This window comes from Ochlerotatus camptorhynchus, unplaced genomic scaffold, assembly GCF_037179485.1.
Source record: "Ochlerotatus camptorhynchus isolate MF236.1 unplaced genomic scaffold, CSIRO-AGI_Acam_v1.1 ptg000601l, whole genome shotgun sequence".
Classification (NCBI taxonomy): domain Eukaryota; kingdom Metazoa; phylum Arthropoda; class Insecta; order Diptera; family Culicidae; genus Ochlerotatus; species Ochlerotatus camptorhynchus.
Window position 1 is genome coordinate 126367 of NW_027041081.1, and position 24138 is coordinate 150504.

Consider the following 24138-nt stretch of genomic DNA (forward strand, 5'->3'; position numbering starts at 1 on the left):
TCTTGCTTCAGTCTATGCGTGTCTCTATTCAACGTCTCTGGTTGTGAACACAAACATAAAATAAATCACCACCATCATCTCTGATGGAATTGTCAAAGTTTTAATTTTATCTCCCAGTGGTAATTAACGCTGATGGTGAACAAACCGAGGGGCGAAATTAACTTCACTATACTAAACTACAAAAGTTAGTTACGCCTTTTTGTGAATGTTAATTTAGGGTGACAAATCATGTTTTTTTGTGAAATTTTATGAAATTGTTCATAGTATTGCATCACTTGCTGTCCATTTCTATAATAAACTCAGTTTGTTTACATTTGTCAGTTTCGCCCTTTTGAAATGTTGGTACTGAATTGTCACACTCACGCTTCAAGTAAAAACGATTATGAACAATTTTGGACAGTTAGGTCGATTGAAATACATAAATCAGCAGACAGAAAAAGAATATACACAAACAAGGTCTTCAGTTGTGTTCATGAGAACGAGACAATGTAAAAAGAAGCATGCACGCTATTTAAACCAACACGAAACGAAAATCAATTATTTTATTCATGTGTTTCACTTATACATTTTTGCCAAACCATCAGCCTTATACATTCCATTAGACAAACCACATAGGTCCTATAAGAATGCATTAAAGGTATGTGTGACCGCTTATAAATTTCATTTGACACATGAGCTTCATTAACTTTTTGCAAGGCGTCTGCTTATTAGTTGACTTATACATGTTATGAATAATCAGCAATAGAAATTTGCCAAAAGGTATAAGGAGATTTCTATCCGTGAACCGGTGAACACTCGTGTTTATTTCAGTTACCGTGGAGACGTAATTTGTGATGAGCCCCGGTCCCTTTCAAATTGTATCATTATTTATGTACGGTCCATATATTTGAAATGACGTTTCACATTCATCTAGTGATGGCCGATTTTCATTCGAATTATCGATTAATCGATTAACGAACCGAAAAGTAAAATATTTGTAATCGGTTATATCATGCCGATATAAGCATTAAATTCTCCAGAGGATCATCACCGATCGTTTCAAACATGTGCTGCACTCTCATTGATGGAAATATGGCAGCACAGCGAACAAAAAAAAAATCGATTAGTTGTTAATCGAGTAATTAAAAAATGGGACACCTCTGAGTTTGGTGCGCTTGTTTTGATAAAAATGAGCGCAAAATTTCATCTCTGTCGAGGGGGCAGCAAAACCACAAAATTACCTTGAATACGGGGGGTATTCATTGGATGAAAGGGACCGTCAAGGAGGACACTAAAATCAGTGCTAACATTTGAAAACGGCGCAAAAGCCATTTGTAAACAAATGGTTTGTGGGCCCTTTACTCGCTACCCGAAGAACGCCCACGCAAACCAACAGCATCGTCAGGAAGGGGAAAATTTCCCCTACCCGATGTTGCTGTTGTGTCGCGTGGGTGTACTTCAAGTAGTGAGTAAAGGGCCCACAAACCATTTGTTTACAAATGGCTTTTGTGCCGTTTTCAAATGTTAGCACTGAAATAGAAAGTTTTTCTTCCAACAGTTTCATCTTAGTATTCATCTTTGCTTAAACTGACGAGAACATGTAAATTCCCCTATTACGCGAAAATAATGTTATTACACGAAAATCAGCTTATCTAATCAAAGTTTTGAAACACTCTATTTCCAAATGGTGCAAAATTGCGCAAGAGTTTTTTTCTAAACTTAATAAAATACACATAAAACTCGATCATGGAGCATAAAGTTACTTGGGAATGTTTGGGAAAAAATGGCTGACCCACAAAAAATAAATTTTGATGTGTTTCTTGCTATTTTCTTCAATTTTTTTTTTATTTTTTTAAATACTATTTCATTATATTATATTGCAGTTTCATTGAAAGCTCTCTTCATAAGCTTTCTAATGGTATGTAATAACATAAGAATAACTGTTAAATACATTATAAAATAATATTTTAATGTGGGCTTGTTTTTAAAGCAAAAAGTGTATGATTTCAGCTTTTTTTTTCAACTTTCAAGTTGAATATCTCTGAATCTACAAATCGTAGACACCTTAAATTTTGGGAACTTCTTAGTCAAAGTGTTTTCTTTTGATAGAGTATTCCAGAATCAGGGAATTCTACGAATTTCCTATACGTAGCACGTAAAAACATCATTACTTTTCATCTGCGCACCAGGCTTCAAAACCGGTGATATTTGGGGAAAATCGTTCCATATAGAAAAACTAATGAAACTTTTGAAACTTTTGCTTGAATCGCGTAGGAAAACGTTTTTGCAATTGTTATTATTTCGTTCGGTATGCATAGGTGATGTTTTCACAGAAAATTATTCATAACAAGTTTGAACTCACAGGGATGTTACCTCCTGCGCTGCACTAAAATGAAATTGAAAATCAAGTGAATTTACTCAGGAAATCTTTTATAATACTGGTAATAATGGTTGCATACACGCAGAAAAAACTATCGTCGTAACAAAAATATTTGAGGTAAATTTAAACGTAAGCTCAGTTTGTTCCGGCCACAAACATAAATTAGGTTGATTTCAAACGTATTCCATGTTTGAAGTCATGTGAAATCCATGTTTAAAATAAAAATATTGTTACGTTTATTTCAAAAATATTCGTGTTGAAAATAAACGTATTTATTTTTGTTTGGTTTGACAGCTATGCGAACAATCATAAATATGTTTATTTTAAACATGCTTCTCATGTTTAAAATAAACATACATATTTTGGAATTATTTTAGCAGGGTAAAGCAAAATAAAACGGTTTGCAAAGAAATGGGCATCTTAATTCCTGCTCTTTTTCGGGTGCGATTAAGGGTGACCTGTGGGTATTGGGGTCCTGGTCCGGGATGCGAGGACCCGTCGGGGTGGGTGTCCGGGGATTCCAGTTCAGTGGAACTGGTGAAAATTTGTGTTATTAGCGTCGTTTTACCGTTTCTGCCTCGGTTTCTGCCACTGGTCCTCATACCGGTTTCTTTCCATGTTCGATATCGGAGGAGGATCCGGAATGGATTCGGAATGGATGGCCGTTTTATGTTGAGGTTGAGCAAAGCTGGGGCAACTTTTTCCGAATGTAACAAGAAGGAAATAAAAAGGCATGACACGCTAAAAACCGTTTACCCAAATCCTGTATTGTTGAAATAAACATGCTTTTGAATTTAATTCAAACATAAATATTTTAGTTTTAAACATGGTTTCAATTCACTTTGAATAATTCATATGTTTAGAGTATAAACATTTATATTTTTGTTTTAAATGAACAAAATTCGTATCCGTGTAGGACGCCAATATTCAATAAATAATAATTTGGACCTCTTTTAGGCACACATTTTTTCACAATTTTCGATGGAGAAAGCAACGGAACTTTGTTTACACAACACGCACTATACTCAAAAATGGTGCTAGATAGTTTTCAAAGCGATATTGTCGGTCAAGTTGGACACTGGAAATCTCCACACGCGACATAAGATTTTACTCTCGTTCTGTAGGTTAAACATATCATCGGACATATTGCGCACTAGAGTCGGTGTAAGTCGAGTCACGCCAAGAGTGAAGCCAAGTCTACCCAGAGCTGCCAGGTGGTTTTATAAAAAATCTGTATCCACTCTATTAAAAAATCTGTATTTTCTGTATTGACGATTTTTTTCTTAATTAATCATGTTTTGTTGTTTTAAAAATACAGTGCATACAAAATAACCATAAAAAGTGCTTAACCACCTATTCGGGCTATCGTACTAACCATACGGGATATAATTGCGCCATTTGTGATATCGTCCGTACTTATTTATAAGAGTGATATGAAGCCGTTTGAAAATGTATGGAGATTTTAGTTCCTATTCATTATCTTCCTGATAAGCAGTTTTAAATGCAAAAAAGTGCACGAGTTCATTACTATTTGATATTTTTAATATAGATGAATACAATTAATTACATCATTTGTGTGGTAGTTACACCGAAAAGTCGAGAGATGTCGCCCCGCCAGTGCTGGTAAAATCATTTTTGCAGTATGGAGAATATCAGAAAATCCGCAATTTCTTACGAAATACATTTTCAATGCAAGTAAAATGTTTACGAGTACTTGTATTTGTACCATTTTAATGTGCTCGGGCACTTTTATTGTATTTAACATACATGCTTATATTGGAAATATTCAATTAATACTGTAAATCCCCATACAATCAAAAAAGTTATTTTGTTTTTATAAATTTTGAATTTTTTTTTTCTCAAGCATTTTATAAAAATCTGTATAAATCTGTATTGTAATTTAAAAATCTGTGATAAATCTGTATTCTGTATCGGGTCTGTATTAAGATTAAAAAATCTGTATAATACAGATAAATCTGTATAAATGGCAGCGCTGAGTCTACCTATTGAACTGTCAAACCGGCTACCTATCGTGCAAAGTAAACAAACATTACGATGCTATGAGAGATCAACGAAAGGTATTGCAATAAAATATAAAATATAATCGATGATCATAATCACGCAGTGAGCATTAAATTGTCATGAGATACGTTTGGTTATGATCAGTAATGAGAATTTCTCCTTTTGTTTGATAAGATAATTTGACAAAATCACTGATATAATGATTTACTACAGCCGCTTTTTTTTCTCGCTAGAAGTCATTTGAAGTTGATGTAGAAGTCCTCTGTTGCCAAGTGAAAAGAAAGGGAAGCCGTGATGTGAATTCAACTGTTTTTCTCTTGGCGTAACTCAGTATACACCGACTCTATTGCGCACTATGTCCGACACTATGTTTAACGTACAGAACAAGAGTAAAATCGATTGTCGGGTGTGAGGTTTTCCGGTTTTCAACTGTACCGATAGTAACAAGATGACAAATCATTTTTATTATGTAGTATTAGTAATAATGCTATTTACTTTTGTTTACATCTTTTTAAAATGAATATATCAAGATAGAGCTGGAATTAGGGAGTAACAACTTTTGTAAACAATGACTTCTCTCGATGATTTCTCAAAAGTCATGGCTCTCCCTGGCAAATCGACATCACCACCGAGTAGGGGAAGACTTCAGGCCGGCGCACAATAGACACGTTTTCGGGTTTTTTGACAGATAATGCATGGGCTAACTGTCAAAAAACCTGAAAACGTATCTATTGTGAGCCGGCCTTTCCTCTACTAGACGGATGTGTTGGTTTGTGTAGGCGTGCCTTGAATTCCAACACAGTTCGAAAAAGTAGTGTAAATTTCTGTTCAATATAGTGCACATAAAAGGAGCAACACATGTCATATAAGTTTACATTATAAACCGTGTAAAGTTCTGAGACTTCTCAGGAAATGCTGCAAATATTGTATACAAAAGCCCATATTTGTAAACAACATTGCTTACAAGTGGCTCGTTTGCGTGAAATTAAATACAAATTTACGTGAATGAATATTTACATCACAATTAAAATTCAGAATGTTTTACTGTGTAGAAATTAACGAAAGAAGTCATTGCTTACAAAGGCTGCTACGCCCTGATACCAGCTCTATCTAGATATCTTATACCCCGGACAGACTATGGCCTATATCATGTAATATAGACTGGCTTGCAATGAGCACTCATATATAGGATTTCCAGTGAAAACTAGATGTATGAGTGCTCATTGCAAGCCAGCCTATATTACATGATATAAGCCATAGTCTGTAAAGGGTATTATGTGCAAAAGTCAAAGCAAGGTGAACATTGCATTAGGTCCTAAGTAACATTGACAGATTCTCTTCGTCGACTTTCTCTTTGTATCCCCATGGCCATGTAATGCCATTCCCAAGTATTTACAGCACACAGATCGATAAAAGAAGCTTTTATCTACCATCTAATAAGACAAAAACAACAAGAAACGGGTAGGTTGCTCAAGTTATTAACGAAAGAGAAAGTCGATGAAGGGAATCGATCAATGTTACTTAGGACCTAATGCAATGTTCAGCTTTAAAGATGCACATCAGTCTGATCGGATAAACTTTTTCCTCTACAATTTGAACACGGCGAATGAGAACGACTCAAATTTAAGTTTAGTTCACTCATAATCGCCAAAAGTGCAGGAACTCAGCGATGAGTAAAATTTGTCTCATGGTTTCCTGTGGAAAACCTAAAAAATCTGCCGGAAAATGAGGAAATTAACGAAAATTTTATTCAGTCTCAGAGTAGTACCAATAGACTGAGTGAATCCAATCTTTACTTTTCTCAAATTCGGAAATTTTTTCCTGGAAAATCCTGGGAAAACATGAGGCAAATCAACTCATCGCTGAGTTCCTGCACTTTTGGCGATTATGAGTGAACTAAACTCAAATTTGGGTCGTTCTCATTCGCCGTGAAGGTAATATTGCAAGGATTTTACGCACGTTTGATACCCTGGACAGACTATGGCTTATATCACGTAATATAGGCTGTCTTGCAATGAGCACTCATACATAGGATTTCCAGTGAAAACTAGATGTATGAGTGCTCATTGCAAGACAGCCTATATTACATGATATAAGCCATAGTCTGTCCGGGGTATGAGGTTACTGAAATCTGCCAATAAATATATTGAGCTCTCCAAGCATAATCTCACGAACACTTTTGCAGCGTGTAAAGTCATCGGGAAAATTTTCCGCTATGAAGTTTTATTTTTCCGATAAAACATTTTGAGTATACGTATACGTGACGTCGTGTGCGTACGATAAACGTCAGCAATCTTTATAGGATTGTTACAGTAACTGTTCTCACGCAAGAAATAATAATAAATAATAAGATTCTTTTGAATTGGTCGCGTCGCATCGCAAATCGCGTCTACCCTGGCCGCGGCCTAATACATATGCAGTTTTTATACAGAACACATCAAGCTGCACATTGCATTAGGTCCTAAGTAACTTTGACAGATTATCTTCGTCGACTTTCATTATGTATCCCCACTGCCATGTAAAGGCATCCCCAGGTATTTTCAGCACACAGATCGATAAAAGAAGTGTTTATCTATCATCTAATACGACAAACACAAAAAAAACGGTTATGTGCTCAAGTTATTAATCAAAGAGAAAGTCGATGAAGATGCTTATTCTTCGGGTGGTTCCTTTAAACTTTATTCCTAGAAAATACAGCTGATCAGATACCCCATAAAATGGACTATAGCCTCTTTTGCGCGTTGAGTTGGTACGCTTTGATTACAGTACGCCTCCAATAATACGACTGTTATAATTTCACCATAAAAAATACAGTTCTAGTGACAAGTGGTTTTTTTTTTTAAATTATCGGACAAAATAGGCCGAAGGGTCTCCGAATTTTATAAAATTTTGCCCACATGTAGAGTTAATGCTATATAAACGAAAAAGTAAAATAAAAAACTTCGGGTTAATTAATTTGTCTGGAAAATTTTGTTGAAGTTTTTGGATTTTCTCGGACGTGAGATACTTTGAAAATTTATAACTTATGAACTTGAAAATTTATAACGCATGAACATTGTAGAAAGAATGTTATGCAGTGAAATGATAAGAAAATTATCGAAAAAAATCCATACATTTTTTTATGAAATTTTTTACGGTGAACGAAAATCGCTAGAAAAATCAGAAAAAAAACCAGTGTCAGGATTATAAAAACTTTTCTAATATTTTTTTTTCAATCTTGAAAAAATCGGGTGAAAACGTCAGGGTGGTGTCTCTTACCGTTTTTGAGATATGACCGAAAAACTAACGACCAATTATAGCTATGAAAATTATCGTTATCATGTTTGTTTTATGATTTTCTTAAAATGGCGTTGTTGAAAAAAAAAATCACAACATGGAAAATGGTTATCCCTTGTCTTTGTTTGGAATTTTCCTCCAGCGTGGAAATTTTCATGAAAAACATTTTTTAATTTATATTTTTAATGGACTGCTGAGGTAATTTCCTTAAAATTTTACTAAAAAAGTGTTTTTCTTCGATAGCTGGTTCATAAGTTATGGATTTTAAAAATATGTGAATTTCGGAAAAATCAGATAAGATGAACCAACATTTTTCGGGACATTAATTCATTAGTCATAACTCAAACCGGTAAAATTCTTCCTTAAATTTTTACTTGTGAAAGATAAGAAGTATTAAACCAAGCAAAAAATATATTAGAAAATTTGTCATTCATTACCCTGGCAATGGTTTTTCCTGAGTTTTCTTGCGATTTTCCTCCACAGTTAAAATGTTAGTGGGAAGAATTTTTTAGATTGCTGAGATAATCACTACATTTTAGTTCACAATGTTCATGAGTTATGCTTTTTCAATGTGCGGGATGTTCGGGAAAATCCGAAAAATTGTCTAGAATAAATTTATTTTTTATTTTTTTTTTTTCGTTCATAATATGAACGAATTAATTAATTATCATAAACACTACATGTGGGAAAAAATTCATTAAATTCTAAGACCCTTCAGCCGAGGGGCGATCAACTTCATAAATCAGCTGAATTGTAAATACACACTTCGGAAAATACACAAAAAAAAAATACGTAAATGCGTACACGCTAAAACTAAAATAACCTTATAAAAAAAACTCAAAAATACCTCGACCTATACTTTGTACACAAAAAATACATTTCATAATGAATTTAATACACCTAAATACAAAAATACACAACATTAAAAATACATAAATACGGAAAAATTCAAAATACACCTTTTTGAGTCGGGTAGATTAATCGAAAATACTCAAGTTGACAGCCCCTCGCCTTCGGCCCAAACCTGTCCGCATATAAAACAAAAACCACAATTAGTGTAAACAAAATTGAGTCACACTAAGTAAAAGTGCAACACCATTTGTACTTATACTTAAAACAACTCATTTTTGTTGGCAAACGATTGGGTGTTCAGGGATATCATTTATATTCTGCTATATTCATACAAGGGCTCTTAAGTTAACAAGGCATGCTACCTTATATTCATACACATATGGCGGTAAGCTAAAATCGGTATTATCCTCGGATTAAATCCCGATCAAGAATGTCCGGCTGCTTTGATGTCGCCATCAGAGTTATTCAACACGATGCTATGCAAAAACTTCGCAGATCATCCAAACAGGGACGGTATTAAAAGTTAATCCGAGTAAGCTCTTACCGCCAATAATGTCTTCTCTGTCGAATTAATAAGGGTGTACTGTAGTCAATAGTTTTCGCACGCTTGAATATTATGAACAAGTGATGAGATTAATTTACATTTAGCAAATGTTTAATAGCAAATTTGTTTTTGTTCCAGTTCGACCTAATTCACGAATTTCACTTGCCAGGTGTCAGTTAAATAGTACACTCAACATTTTTCTTTTTCTTTTAACGAACGGCATCACCTAACTGAAATACATGATATGTGTTGAACCAGCTGTCAAATGCATTTAAAATGCATCAATGTTCATCCTCGTGTTCATTTGGTTCATCTAGAAGTTTTGTAATGCACAGATTTCACAGATATATGTTATCAACAAGTTTCAGTTAGTGTACTTTCAGCAAAAAGTCTTCAAGTTAGCGATCGTCTAGTGTATCACTTACACAATTCACATTTTTTTTTCTTTTCTACGGTTAATCTACTTTAAGTCAAATTATGTTTAATTGTTTGCAAAAATTAGAAGATTCTTAGAAGCAAAGCACACCGGTAAAACACGTGTTTGTTTGAGAAAATTGACGGAAAAATCCCATTTAGTACACGGGTGCATTATCAATTATACTATGGGTACCGCTAAGGTGGCTAATCAAATCCGTTTCCCAATCACACACATGATCGGGAGGAGACGTGTGTGTATAGTGGAGATTGGAAAACGGATTTGATTGCCTACACGTCAATAGCAACATATTTCGTGCACCTTAACGGTACGGTATTGCAAGAGCAAATTTTCATTACGTCGAAAGTAGCAAAGGTAAACAAATTCGAGCTATCAGTGTAAATTGATGCTCTGGGATCACATCCCATTTTTAAATTTATTTACCAGTCAAATTGCTTTTGACGTAATCACCTACCGATCAAAATATTTTCCCGATTTCTATGGAGATGCTATTTGTGAAGTAATGAAATTGGGTTGTTAGCGGAATGCTTAAATAAAACAGCAAAAAAGGGTTATCTTCCATTTAATTCCACTTAATTAATTTTGGTATCCATGACAGATACGTATTTCGACTACAATGTGCAGTCTTCATCAGTGTCATTCCCACTAAAGAACTTATCAAAATCTAACCCCCTTCACAGCAAAAAAAATGTAATATCAATCAACGTAATTCAAGCTGATGTATGAAATAATGATGTAATAGCAAAAAGCAGATGGTAATCAATGGATGTAATTTTGTTCGCAAAATCGATGTACATCGTACAATGTGATATTACACAACCGATTGATTGACCTGGTTGCAGCAGTTTCGATGTAATATTCAACAACTTTTTTTGCTGTGTTAAGTACTCATCCCCTAGGTATAAAAGTCAAGATCACAGGTATATAAATGAAACTACAATGTGTTGAATCGGAACCTACCTAACTAATTAAAACCAAAGATTTAAGTAAGCTAAAGGAGAAAAATCTATTCGACTCTCTAATAAGGAAAATCCCAAAGGCTTGGTAGCCATCATAATGAAGTAATGAAATTGGGTTGTTAGCGGAATGCTTAAATAAAACAGCATTGCTTCATTATGATGGCTACCAAGCCTTTGGGATTTTCCTTATTAGAGAGTCGAATAGATTTTTCTCCTTTAGCTTACTTAAATCTTTGGTTTTAGAGTTGGTTGGAAATGCTAACATGAAGCTTTAGTGTGATGATTTATTAGCTAGAGAATGATCTTTAGAAGAGGGTAGGTGGATAGTTCCGTTAGAGTACGGCAGTATGAAAATTGAATAGAAGTTGAAAATGAGCGAAGGGCCATTAAAGCGACAGTTTTCAAGATAGACGCACATTTTTGCCTAGCCCGTACGATGTACGCGGGGACTTGAAGTATGTCTCCAAGTCCACAGGCAAAAATGTGCGTCCCTCTTGTTGCTCATAAACTGACTGCGGCTGTGGAATAGTTCTAGCGACGTTTTCATCACTACCTAAAGCCCCACGGTGCGAGAGCATTTCCAGTCTTTGGTTTTAATTAGTTAGGTAGGTTCCGATTCAACACATTGTAGTTTCATTTATATACCTGTGATCTTGACTTTTATACCTAGGGGATGAGTACTTAAGGGGGTTAGATTTTGATAAGTTCTTTAGTGGGAATGACACTGATGAAGCGGCGCACAATGCATCCTGATTAGTGTTGGAAAAGTTCTCAATATTTCACGAAGATAATAACGGGAAAAGTTCGCGAGTCATGATGATTTTCACGAACTTTTTCATCACTGATCCGGATCTGATACGTGGCGGTAAATGTAACAAGAAATCAAAAGATTTAGCTGTCGCTTTGCCGCATATTATTAAAACCGGATGCATTGTACACCGCTATTAAGTCTATCAGTTTTATAAATTATTCTTGCCTTCTTCGCAGGACCCCTAGATGAACCGACGAAGTACAAAACTTTTGTAGGTTAAAATGATAGGGTAAATTATGGCTTCGGCAACATCTTAACCAACTATCGTCAGGGAGTAAATGAAGTCGTTGAGCTGTATTTTTTACATGAGGATACATTATGCGTTCGCTAACTGACAGGAACTAAATGCGTAACTGTTTGTAGTATTTTTTTGACAATTGAAATTTATGACAGTGGTCAGCATTTGGCTACAGTGGCCGGAGTAAGCGCTGATGGGCTATGTTTACCCCCTGACGAGGAGGTTTGATGACGGCACCGGCATAGTGGTTAACATCCACACATCTCACGCCAAAGTCATTAGTTCAAATCTCATCCCGGATGACACAAGAGTGTTAAAGTTGACTACACTAGACGTTCGCTAACTGAAATGCATTTCATTTCAACTAGTTGTCAAATCCAATTAAAGTGCAGCAACGTTCATCATCGTGTTAATCTGGTTGATCTTAACGTTTTGAAATGCAGCAATTTGCCATGATTGATAACTGAAACTTTTTTCAGTTAAAGCAAGGAATCAAAAATATCTAAATTTGACAAAATAACGCTATGTTATAAATGGAAAGCAATCATGATATAATCTTCTTTACTTTTTGTCATGGCAATATGCCTTTGTAATACAACGTATATTCGTTATAAGACAGGTAACACAGTAGTGTATAATGACAACAACAAAAGGTTTTACCGAAGCCGTCATTTACTCTACTCACGATATGCGTTGATATAACCATGAGAGAAAGGTCTATTGAAGTTCGGATTATAGGAAACGCGGAGGTTGAAACTGAATATTCAACAAATTTGCTATTGCATTATAACATTATGTATATATTTTTTAAATATTGCATGTATCTAGGTTAAACATTATACACGACATTAATTAGTCAAAATCAAAGTCATCAGCCTTAAATGTGCCACCGTATTTCCATCGTTCTTTTGATTAATATTAATTTTTTAAATGTTCATTTCTTATTTGTATTTTCAGGTGTTGATTGGCCTAGGATGTGGTTGGATCTTATCAATTCTGTTTAGCATGCCACAGTTGCTGCTAGTTTCTCCATATCATTATGATGCGTACTACGAAGTTTGTCTACCAAACTTCGTAACCAGTGGGTCCCTTATTTACAACACCAGTTTAACGGCCTTCACCATATTTCTTCCAATCGTTCTAATTTTGGGATGTAACATGAAAGTAAGAAAACATTCTTTAAACATACATTATGTCGTGTTCAGAGAAAGGCAATATCTCATTAGAGTCGTTCAAATTTCAATACATTTTTTAGTTCTCTTCCAAATGGTACAATAGCGGTCCCTTTCCCATAGACCTTTTTGACGTTTAATCGTCTTTCTCTATCTAGCGCACATCAATAAATTGACGGTTTGTTTTCCCACTAATCTGTTTCCCTCTTGCTCGCACTCGTTCGATTTAAATGGTGCAGTAGTGTGCGCCGATTAAACGTCAAAAAGCTATATTTATGGACTAGGTTCTAAAAGTCATATTTTGCTTTCAACTGAATATCAGATAAACATTTCTCACTGGCATCACTGGCCTTCCTATGTCGCCAATGTCACTTATGACATCCGAAGTCGCTAGTCTGACTAGTGCGCTTTTTACATCAGGGTCTTTATAGAGTCTCTTTAAACAAACTTTTGTTACAGCCATTGATTTATTGGTTGCGATCCAGGGATGCTGCAATTAACATTGAAGGTTTATATGAAAAAAAAAAATGCGGAATGGAAAATTGGAAATGTATATAGAGGAAATGCTGGCTTCGGCAATTAGGCACCTTTAGTTTGTTTATGAACATTTCCTCTTAAAATGATGATGATGATGATGGTCCCACCTCCTACCCCTACAAAGGTTTGAGCTGGACGATTTATCTTTAAGATAATTAAATATGACATTTTAACCAGGTTAGCAAACAAAATCGAGCTGGTAACAGTTACAGATATAAATTCCCTCTAGAATTTACAGTTGCTTCAAAGCGATATAAATGTGGAAAAGCTCCACCTAAAATATTCATAAGTATTACAAGCGAACAAAAGTTAATGAACAATCAACAAAGCATCCACAAGCTATCACAATTTTCTGCAATGTCTGGAATGCTTACGATACAAATAAAGTAATTATAAAAAAAAAAGAAATGCTCACGAACCCCCAACATTTGCAAGAAACTTACTACTAACTCAAGGTATCTTCCAAATAAGTTTCAAAATTGCATTTTTTTTTATCAAATTTTAAATTCAGTCCTCTATATCCGCAATACGCGCGCGAGGCTCAAACCTTTGTTAACTACTTTTTTTTAAGGAGACCTCCATACACAATAATAGGCTTCTAATGCTACTACTAAATCAAATATCCAAAATCAACACAATATTTTTTTTCGTGCTACAATAATTATTAAAAAGTCGTTATGACAGCTATCCATATAAAATTATCCGTTAAAACTTCGTCAAAATGCAAAATTTGTTAATACATAAAAAAAAATCATTAGATAACTGTTCAAAATACACCTTTAACGTGTGAAATGCAATGTCTCTTAAATTCTGTGTAGTTGCACGTTTAGTGTGTCTGGGCATCGAATTGAAAACATTTATGTATGTATGTATGTAAGGTAGCCACCATCCCTTCGAAGATCTTGTCTTGTATGCAGCTCCACTTAATAGCAAGATCAATTTGAGCTACCGATCTGAATTCACAATATCGCTGTATGAAGGGCCAAAAACGGTGGGGTGGACCCGTAAGCAGAGACACTTACGCGAAATCCACGGGAATTTAAGAATCTCCTTCCAACGATACGATCCAACAAATCGAATAACGCAATTCGCAATACTTATTAAGCTTCCTACAGGATGGTTTGTTAAGAAGGGCGCGTCAATCTCACTGAAACTGTTGGAGTAGAATTCACACCATCACAATCGAATCGGTAGGATAAAGAAAATGATAGTGTTTATTCCCTCCTAGACTCCGGTTGTCATACCACTCCAATCGTCCAGTTTCAGGTCAAATGATACCCTGATGCTCCCTCCCAACCCAGTATTTATTTATATATATAGTAAACATATGTAATGGAGAAATGAAATATATCAGAACATTAAAATACGTAATAATGAAAATACATTTATATGGATAAAAAAACTGGTATTCCGCAATGAAAATAATAATTATTTTACATACAATATGATGCAGCTCTATGTCTCCTCAGCTCCCAATAAGGAAGATGTAACCCTGAAATTTCCAACAAAAGACACAGAAAAGGAGATTTTGTTAGTAAGTTGGGTTCGTTGGATCAGGATTCACCTTGATAAGTGATGCGACCATGGTTTTAAATGAATCAGTGTTATCATGCATTATACTTGGATTTGCCCGAAGCCAAAACCAAATGGTGTATCATTGGGCCTTATTACGGGTGTCACTACACGGTGATAAGAAAGTGATACTCAGAATAAGAGCCGTGATTACCGTACAAATCAAATGGGAATCACTTCACCGTGACGACAAGTGACAACTTTTCACCGTGATGTGACATCCGCAATAAGCCCCATTATAATACAAATCTGAAGACGTTCCATCATCGAAATGCTGAAAATGAACTTAGAGCATGAGCATGAGCAAAATTGATCGCCCGCGACTGCCAACACCAAAGAGCTGAAAACCAATTCAAACAAATCAAATCAACAGACAAAACCAGGGTGAAAGCTGTAAGAGCGAATCATTACAGTATAAATCTAGTGATGTTCCGTCATCAAAGAGCTGGAAGAAAACTCAAATAATTTAAATCAATAGATCCAGTCTGAATGAAGGCTGCAAAAAGAGAATAATTATACAGCAATGACCCCATTTTGTCAGCTAGCAAAGTATTTGTATCTTAAACATTCATCTTGAAGGAGGAAGGTATGAAATTACAATTATGTATAATTATTGAAAAATAACAGTCTGATGCGCGGAGAGATTGACAGGATCGGGTCATAACTGTAATGTGAATATTAGGAAGATTTATCATCATCAAACTATTCTTGAATTGACCTGGAAGAATGCTTGTGAATAATTGTTATACAGATAAATTAAATTAATAAACTAAATGGTTCAAACAACAACTCCAGCCTGTAAAAAAGCTGAAAATAGGGAATCTTTACAATGTGGATCCCCGACGGTCTTCTACTCAGTAAGCAAAAGCGGCAGCCACCAGGCTAGTCGATCTGCTCAATTTAAATATTGAAACCTTATTTATGAAGTTCTTAAGAATACCAATTGAAACACAATGTAAACAAATAAAAGTTAAGAGTCTCATCCGAATCAAATGATTCCAAACGATACGCATTCATAGAAATTAAGTTTAAATAGACAAAAGTAGAAAAATGGAACAATCTCACCAAATCAGTCCAACTGAATTCCTTGCAAGCAGCTATGTCACGCTTGGTGTAGTAGCTCCGATCATAGACCCGCCCTACGGGGATCAATCCTCTGGTCGAATGTAATCGATTGCTCCATGACGCGAACACGAAGCGACCGCTCACAAAATCATACAACGCGTAAACAAACTGAAATCAAAAACTATCACACGCGACGCCACAAATTTCTGTACCGGGAGCACAAGCGAAGAAAAAAACAAACAACGCCGATAGCGACACTTCTTCTGATGCCTGCAAACATGATGCATCACGTTTTCTTTTTCGATTCCAAAACTTCTCGGAAAGCGAGAAAACCACCAATCACACACGTATAACCGTCCAGGAGGCAGAGTGCCAGCGCTAATCTGGCAAAATCAGCGAACGCACGCACAAAACAGAAATAAACTTATACACAACCGTATCCGAACAGGTTCGAAGCTGAACTGCATCGAATTGAAAACATTTATTCCTTTAAAATATAATGAATTTTGTGGAGCACAGGTCAAGAAATGTGGTGTTCTTATTTCATCCGCGCGCGTTTCAAGTATTAAGTAAATCTATAAAAATCACTTCCTCTTTCAATTCGATCACAAAAATGTCGAGGTCGCAAACCGTTAACTACTTTAAAAATTAACACCATTGTCAAACATACAATTCTTTGCTTTACCGACAACCATTTTAAAGCGACTAACATCAAAGTTGAGGAAGTGACTCTATTACATCTAAAAATCAAACGCATTATTTTATTCTGCAAACGCTGTAATCTCGATATTTGTGTTGCATTGGCCAAAAATAAAATGAAAGAGCAACAATCTAGATGAGGAGAGATGATTGATTTGTATAGCTGTATTTTACTGGCAATAGTTCAATCGTTTTTCAATCGACATATAATTCCATACTTCTTGGAAGTTTTCTTGATGCCAATGTCAATGTCAATGTGAGAGTTGAAGAGTATTCATCTTTGGTTGAACTTGAGTTAGTCATCAATAATCTAGCCAAGATATTTAATCTCCCGAACGCGATCAATAGCCTCATCATCAATTACAACGGAGACGTTCTCATTCACTCGGTTCTACTTATATTCAAACTCAATTGCTTATACTTCAACCATCCACTAAAAGGATGCAAATATTCATTCAAGTGTGAAACGGCATCATTTAAATCCTTAGCTGCAATGAATAACACAGTATCATCTGCAAAAAGATTAATGTCGCAATATCGTAAAACTCGTCGCAAATCATTAATATACATAATAAATAAAAGGGCCCTAATACACTTCCTTGGGGCACTCCAAGGTTACCCCTCACGGGACTGGAAATATAATCATTAAAAACAGTATTTTGAGCTATGTCACACAAATAGCTTTCAAACCATTTATATGCTATGCTTGTAACTCCAAAGCGCTTGATTGATAGTAACAATATGGGCCTAGAAATTGTTTCAAAAGCGCGTTTTAGATCCAAAAAAACAGCAAAAATCGTATCTTTACACTCCAAGTTATTTTTCCACTTCGCTAATACCAAATCCGATACCGATTGTTTTGGTATCAACAAACTATTACTATTTAAATGCTCCAACAGCTGGACTTAAACAACAAGTTCTAAAATTTTCTCTAATATGTACAACATATTGATGGGACGAAACTTTTCGGCTTTAATCGTTCCAGCAACTTTTTGAATAAGAACCACTAAGGATTCCTTCCACATTTGAGACACATGTCCAGTTTGCAATGATTCATTAATAAGGTCCAGCAAGATGTGGTTAATGACATGGAAGCAATCTTGAATAACTCTAGCATTAACATTGTCTACTCCAGCCGATTTTCCTAATGAAAAACAAATAACTCTAGGCTCATCTAAGTAATTCGGTGAAAACCTTCAAATCTACAACTACTATTAACTGGCTGTTTTATTTTGTCAGGTTCATCGACCAATTCAATGGGTTGATTAATCAATGAAACACTGTCGAATCATTAAACATAGATGCAATTACTTGGTCTGACTGTTCTAATGTGCCATTAAAAGTTATGGACCGCGGTTTGCAATTACTAGGTTTTAATAAAGATTTTTAAAAAATTCCATAATTCTTTGCTGTTGTTTTGATGCTGATCAATCTTCCTTTGAACATATTCACACCGAGTTCTCTTTATCGATTGTGAATACTTATTACGCGCGATTGTGTACCTATTCCAATGATTCTATTGAAGCAATGGATAGAGGTAATACCGTTGAAACCTTATACACTGACTTTAGTAAGGCCTTTGACAGCCCGAATAGAAATTTACATTGGCCCAACGTTTGATTTTGATGTCTACATCAGCATCAAAATCAAATGTATGCCTGATGTCAAACATTAGGAAACATTATGATTTAGATGTATTTAAGCAACGTAACATGATGTATACATCAGAAATTTTGGAACAAAATTTTGCCATTCTAATGTCGGTCTGACGTCAAAAATTTCAATCTATTGACATTAGAACCAAACGTTTTAAGGATGTTTTCAGATGTACAAAACGTTAGAACTAAACGTTGTTCGGATGTTTTTAAATGTAAACGTTTTCTGATGTTTTCTAATGTAGATGTTTCCTGATGTTAGAAACAAACGTTTTTGGATGTTTTCAGATGTAAAAAACGTTAGAACTAAACGTTTTTCGGATGTTTTTATATGTAAACGTTTTCTGATGTTTTCTAATGTAGAGGTTTCCTGATGTTAGAATCAAACGTTTTTTGGTTGTTTTCGGATGTAAAAAACGTTAGAACTAAACGTTGTTCGGATGTTTTTATATGTAAATGTATTCTGATGTTTTCTAACGTAGATGCCTCCCGATGCTGGAACCAAACTTTTTTGGATGTTTTCGGATGTACACAACGTTAGAACTAAACGTTGTTCGGATGTTTTCATTTGTTCTTCGTGTTTGTTGTTCTCTGATGTTTTCAGATGTACAAAACGTTTAAAGTAAACGTTGTTTGAATGTTTTCAAATGTAGATGTTTACTAATGTTTTTAGATATACAAAACACTAGAGTCTTACTTTTCAAATGCTTTCAATTATATTTACAACACATTAGAATTAGAAACATGATCGTGTAAACACTACACACCATTGTTGTTAGATAACATAATAAAAATGCGTACATAACAGTCAATGCTGAAGCTCCCGTTTCCCACCAGTCAGTTAACTGACCTTAGCTAACCTAATATCATTGCGGCAACTCTCTATGCGGCAGGGGAACTATGCCATTAGCGCGCTAAGAGTTATTAGACCACTGACATAGGCGCCAATTTGTAGGTGACGAGGCACTTGGTGACATTACAGCGAGCTTGACGATTGTAGCAGCATCTTTTTTAGTAAACTACCAGTTAAGGTGTGTAGTGTTTACAAGATCATGTTTCTAGCTCTAATGCTTTGTACAATTGAAAGCATTGGAAAAGTTAATTCTCATGTTTTGCAACCGAAACCATCAGAAAACATAAAATTGTACAAAAAAAAACATCCATTCTGGTAGACTATCTCTTAAATGCATACAAAATAGCCATTGCTTAAGCTCCCGTTTCCCACCAGTCAGTTAACTGACCTTAGCTAACCTAATATCATTGTGGCAACTCTCTATGCGGCAGGGGAACTATGCCATTAGCGCGCTAAGAGTTGTTAGACCACTGACATAGGCGCCTATTCGTGGGTGACGAGGCACTTGGTGACATTACAGCGAGCTTGGCGATTGTTATAGCATTTTTGAGTGAACTACCAGACAATCATGACAATGTGATCGCTGCGCCTCCAGATCTCCCTTTAAATCGACCCACTGTGCCAATTTGTCAATAATGCATGACACTTTGGACGGGGTTGCTGGCTTGTTTGGTCCACTGTTCGGATATACAAGTGGCAAGCCTTCCCCTTCACGGATCGCTCCAAAAATTGCTGCAAACGAACTGCAAATATATAATAAACAAAATTATTGTGCATGAAAAATATGACAATGGACAATGCTCGAGGAGCACTGGGAGTTTTCGAACTACGCGTGCTTAGGACCATCTTTGGCAGAGGGTATATGAAAATGGTGAATGGAGTAGAAGAATCTAGATAGACCTGGAATTAGGGCGTAACAGCCTTTGTAAACAATGGCTTCTCTTGTTGATTTCTCGGAATTCAAGACACGCCTACACAAACCAACATATCCATCGGGTAGTAGAAGTCTTTCTCTAATCGATGGTGATGTCGATTCGCCTGGGAGAGCCATGACTTCCGCGAAATCATCGAGAGAAGTCATTGATTACAAAAGCTGTTACGCCCTAGTTCTAGCTCTATTTAGGAATGAACCACGAACTGGCGTAACTTTATGGCGAACCCAATATCCAGAAAGTCGCTAAAAGTGGAAGGGTACAATGGGCGGGACACGTTGTAAGAATGCCGGACAACAATCCCGCAAAAATGGTGTTTTACTCAAATCCGGCCGGTACAAGACGCAGAAAAGTACAGTGTGCTAGGTGGTTAAACCAAGTGGAGCAAGATGTAGGAAGTGTGGGACGCTCGAGAAATTGGAGACAAGCAGCCAGGGACCGAGTTAGTTGGCGCAACTTGTTATACAGGTTAGGTTCCGAGGGACGTCGGATCAGCAAAAGTAAAGTAAGTATACAGACAAACAAACATAACACTCGCAAGATGTTCATCGTACAAGCATTTATCGGTCAATTTAAAAGTATCTTAGTTGGTAGTACCGCCACCTGTGGCGCGCATAGTCAATTCCCTTGCGTTTGACGTTTCCACACTACCGCCATCTGTTCAGCGTACTACCCACCACAGTGTACTCAACAGAGGGCGGTAATGTTTTAACGACGATGTTTTACAGTGAGAAATATTCAATGTGTTATGTCTGTTTGTCTGTGGTAAGTATCTTATACGTTGGCTAAATTGTTATCCAAACTGCCTAAAAGTTCGAAGAAATAGTTATTAGATAGTACAGAATTCTAAATTGGCATTATTTATGAAAAATTTACATTAGAATTCTTAAATCTCAGTCTTTCCCTGATTGCGAACCACACTTTAAATTTTATATAAACTTGCGACCCATCTTGTGTACCATCATAAGGCTTGATGAAACTTATTCCGCCCGGAAACATGTTTTTTCGGAATTATGAAGTCATTATAGGGTTAACTACCCCATTTTCGGCCTATTAAGCACAACCCGCACTTAGTCCTTCTTTATCTAGCGCAGTTTAGCAACAAACGGAATGTTATTATTACTGATGGCTTCCAAATTTATTTACCTTTCCGTATGTACCATAAGATTTGATAAAGAGAAACCAATCGTTGAGATATTGTCAAAAGTCTAACACTGCTTCTTGACACCAAACTCGGCCTACGGATTCTAAACTCGTCCTAGCGCATTGAAACGCCAATGAATTCACTTCGGCCTATCGGATGAAGATTAAACATTGTAATAATCATTGTATGTAGTCTACACTGGCTTGACGAAATGGAAATAAAGAATAAAGAATGAAGATAAAAATTGATTCGGTCGGAGCGCTTCTTTTGTTTTTGGGAATAATGGGTGCAAACCTTCATATCACGTGTTCTCATTGACTTCGTTCCGTAGCTTATTAACTAAAGTATCGTACCAAATGCATAATTGAATTGACGAACTCTGAAATAATGGATTTCTATTGAAGTTTTCTGCTCGATAGGCCCAAAACGGGCGATTAGGCCGAAGTAGTTCTCTACCCTACGTTATTATGACATTTTGTATTTTTAAGTTACAAGAGGACGTTGCAAAGGATGAGTTTGACGTATGAAACCTGTGCATTTAGTTTTCAGAGAGTCGCAATCAGCGAATTATTCATTAAATCACTTATGGCTGTAAGCTCCAATCGGTATTATCCTCGGATTAAATCCCGATCAAGAATGTCCGGCTGCTTTGATGTCGACATCAGAGTTATTCAACATCCAAACAGGGACGGTATTAAAAGTTAATCCGAGTTGGAGCTTACCGCCATTATTGCGGCTCTCTGAATCCAATATTAATAGGTTGAAAAAATGGTTTAAAAATGGAACCTAAATCCAAAATTTCATAAATTTTGGTTCACATGAACTATGATAAATCAGTGTTATTATATTTGCAAACATCACCATTTTAGCGGCCCTCGCCATAGAGCGAACTGTCATTCAAAAGGATATTAATGTCATCTAATGCAATTTATCGACAATTTAAATCTTGGTTTACAAATCGGAATCCCCACCGGGATCCGTATTCGGTTTCCCGATTGGGACCCGTATTTGGTTTTCCCATTGGGATCCGTATTCGGTTTTCCTATCTGGATCCGTATTCGGTTTCCCCATTGGGATCCGTATTCGGTTTCCCCATTGGGATCCGTATTCGGTTTCCCGGTCGGGATCCGTCTACGGAATCCCCATCGGGATCCGTATTCGGTTTCCCCATTGGGACCCGTATTCGGTTTTCCCATCGGGATCCGTATTCGGTTTTCCCATCGGGATCCGTATTCGGTTTCCCCATCGGGATCCGTATTCGGTTTCCCCATTGGGACCCGTATTTGGTTTTCCCATTGGGTTCCGTATTCGGTTTTCCCATCGGGATCCGTATTCGGTTTTCCCATCGGGATCCGTATTCGGTTTCCCCATTGGGACCCGTATTCGGTTTTCCCATCGGGATCCGTATTCGGTTTCCCCATTGGGACCCGTATTCGGTTTTCCCATCGGGATCCGTATTCGGTTTCCCCGTCGGGATCCGTCTACGGAATCCCCATCGGGATCCGTATTCGGTTTCCCGATTGGGACCCGTATTTGGTTTTCCCATTGGGATCCGTATTCGGTTTCCCGATTGGGACCCGTATTTGGTTTTCCCATTGGGTTCCGTATTCGGTTTTCCCATCGGGATCCGTATTCGGTTTCCCCATCGGGATCCGTATTCGGTTTCCCAGTCGAGATCCGTCTACGGAATCCCCATCGGGATCCGTATTCGGTTTCCCGATTGGGACCCGTATTTGGTTTTCCCATTGGGATCCGTCTACGAAATCCCCATCGGGATCCGTATTCGGTTTCCCGATTGGGATCCGTATTTGGTTTTCCCATTGGGATCCGTATTCGGTTTTCCCATCGGGATCCGTATTCGGTTTCCCCATTGGGTTCCGTATTCGGTTTTCCCATCGGGATCCGTATTCGGTTTCTTCATCGGGATCCGTATTCGGTTTCCCCGTCGGGATCCGTCTACGGAATCCCCATCGGGATCCGTATTCGGTTTCCCGATTGGGACCCGTATTTGGTTTTCCCATTGGGATCCGTATTCGGTTTTCCTATCTGGATCCGTATTCGGTTTCCCCATTGGGATCCGTATTCGGTTTCCCGGTCGGGATCCGTCTACGGAATCCCCATCGGGATCCGTATTCGGTTTCCCCATTGGGACCCGTATTCGGTTTTCCCATCGGGATCCGTATTCGGTTTTCCCATCGGGATCCGTATTCGGTTTCCCCATCGGGATCCGTCTACGGAATCCCCATCGGGATCCGTATTCGGTTTCCCCATCGGGATCCGTATTCGGTTTCCCCATTGGGACCCGTATTTGGTTTTCCCATTGGGTTCCGTATTCGGTTTTCCCATCGGGATCCGTATTCGGTTTTCCCATCGGGATCCGTATTCGGTTTCCCCATTGGGACCCGTATTCGGTTTCCCCATCGGGATCCGTATTCGGTTTCCCCATTGGGACCCGTATTTGGTTTTCCCATTGGGTTCGGTATTCGGTTTTCCCATCGGGATCCGTATTCGGTTTTCCCATCGGGATCCGTATTCGGTTTCCCCATTGGGTTCCGTATTCGGTTTTCCCATCGGGATCCGTATTCGGTTTCCCCATCGGGATCCGTATTCGGTTTCCCCGTCGGGATCCGTCTACGGAATCCCCATCGGGATCCGTATTCGGTTTCCCGATTGGGACCCGTATTTGGTTTTCCCATTGGGACCCGTATTCGGTTTTCCCATCGGGATCCGTATTCGGTTTTCCCATCGGGATCCGTCTACGGAATCCCCATCGGGCTCCGTTTACGGAACCCGTCATCGGGCTTGTAGCTTTTAGTAAATACACTGACTAACCTGCAGTATGTCGAGAGATCTGGCTGCAAACTCCCCGCCCGGGATCCAGCTTCGGATTCCCTACCGGAATTCGGCTTGGGACTGGTACTTTCCTAAAAAAAACCATAATTACATTACATTAAATTAATAAATTCACATTTACTTACCAGAAAAACATTGCATCGCCACCAAAACTCGCGA

General features: G+C 37.2%; 1 long non-coding RNA gene across 1 annotated transcript in view; it reads left to right on the forward strand.

Annotated features, from left to right (window-relative positions):
* LOC135714037 (uncharacterized) overlaps nt 1-24138 on the forward strand; it is a 146970-nt gene that overhangs the window by 87607 nt on the left and 35225 nt on the right. The window contains exon 2 of the long non-coding RNA XR_010518797.1: nt 12455-12661. This is a non-coding gene — a long non-coding RNA (uncharacterized LOC135714037). The remainder of the gene's footprint in view (nt 1-12454; nt 12662-24138) is intronic.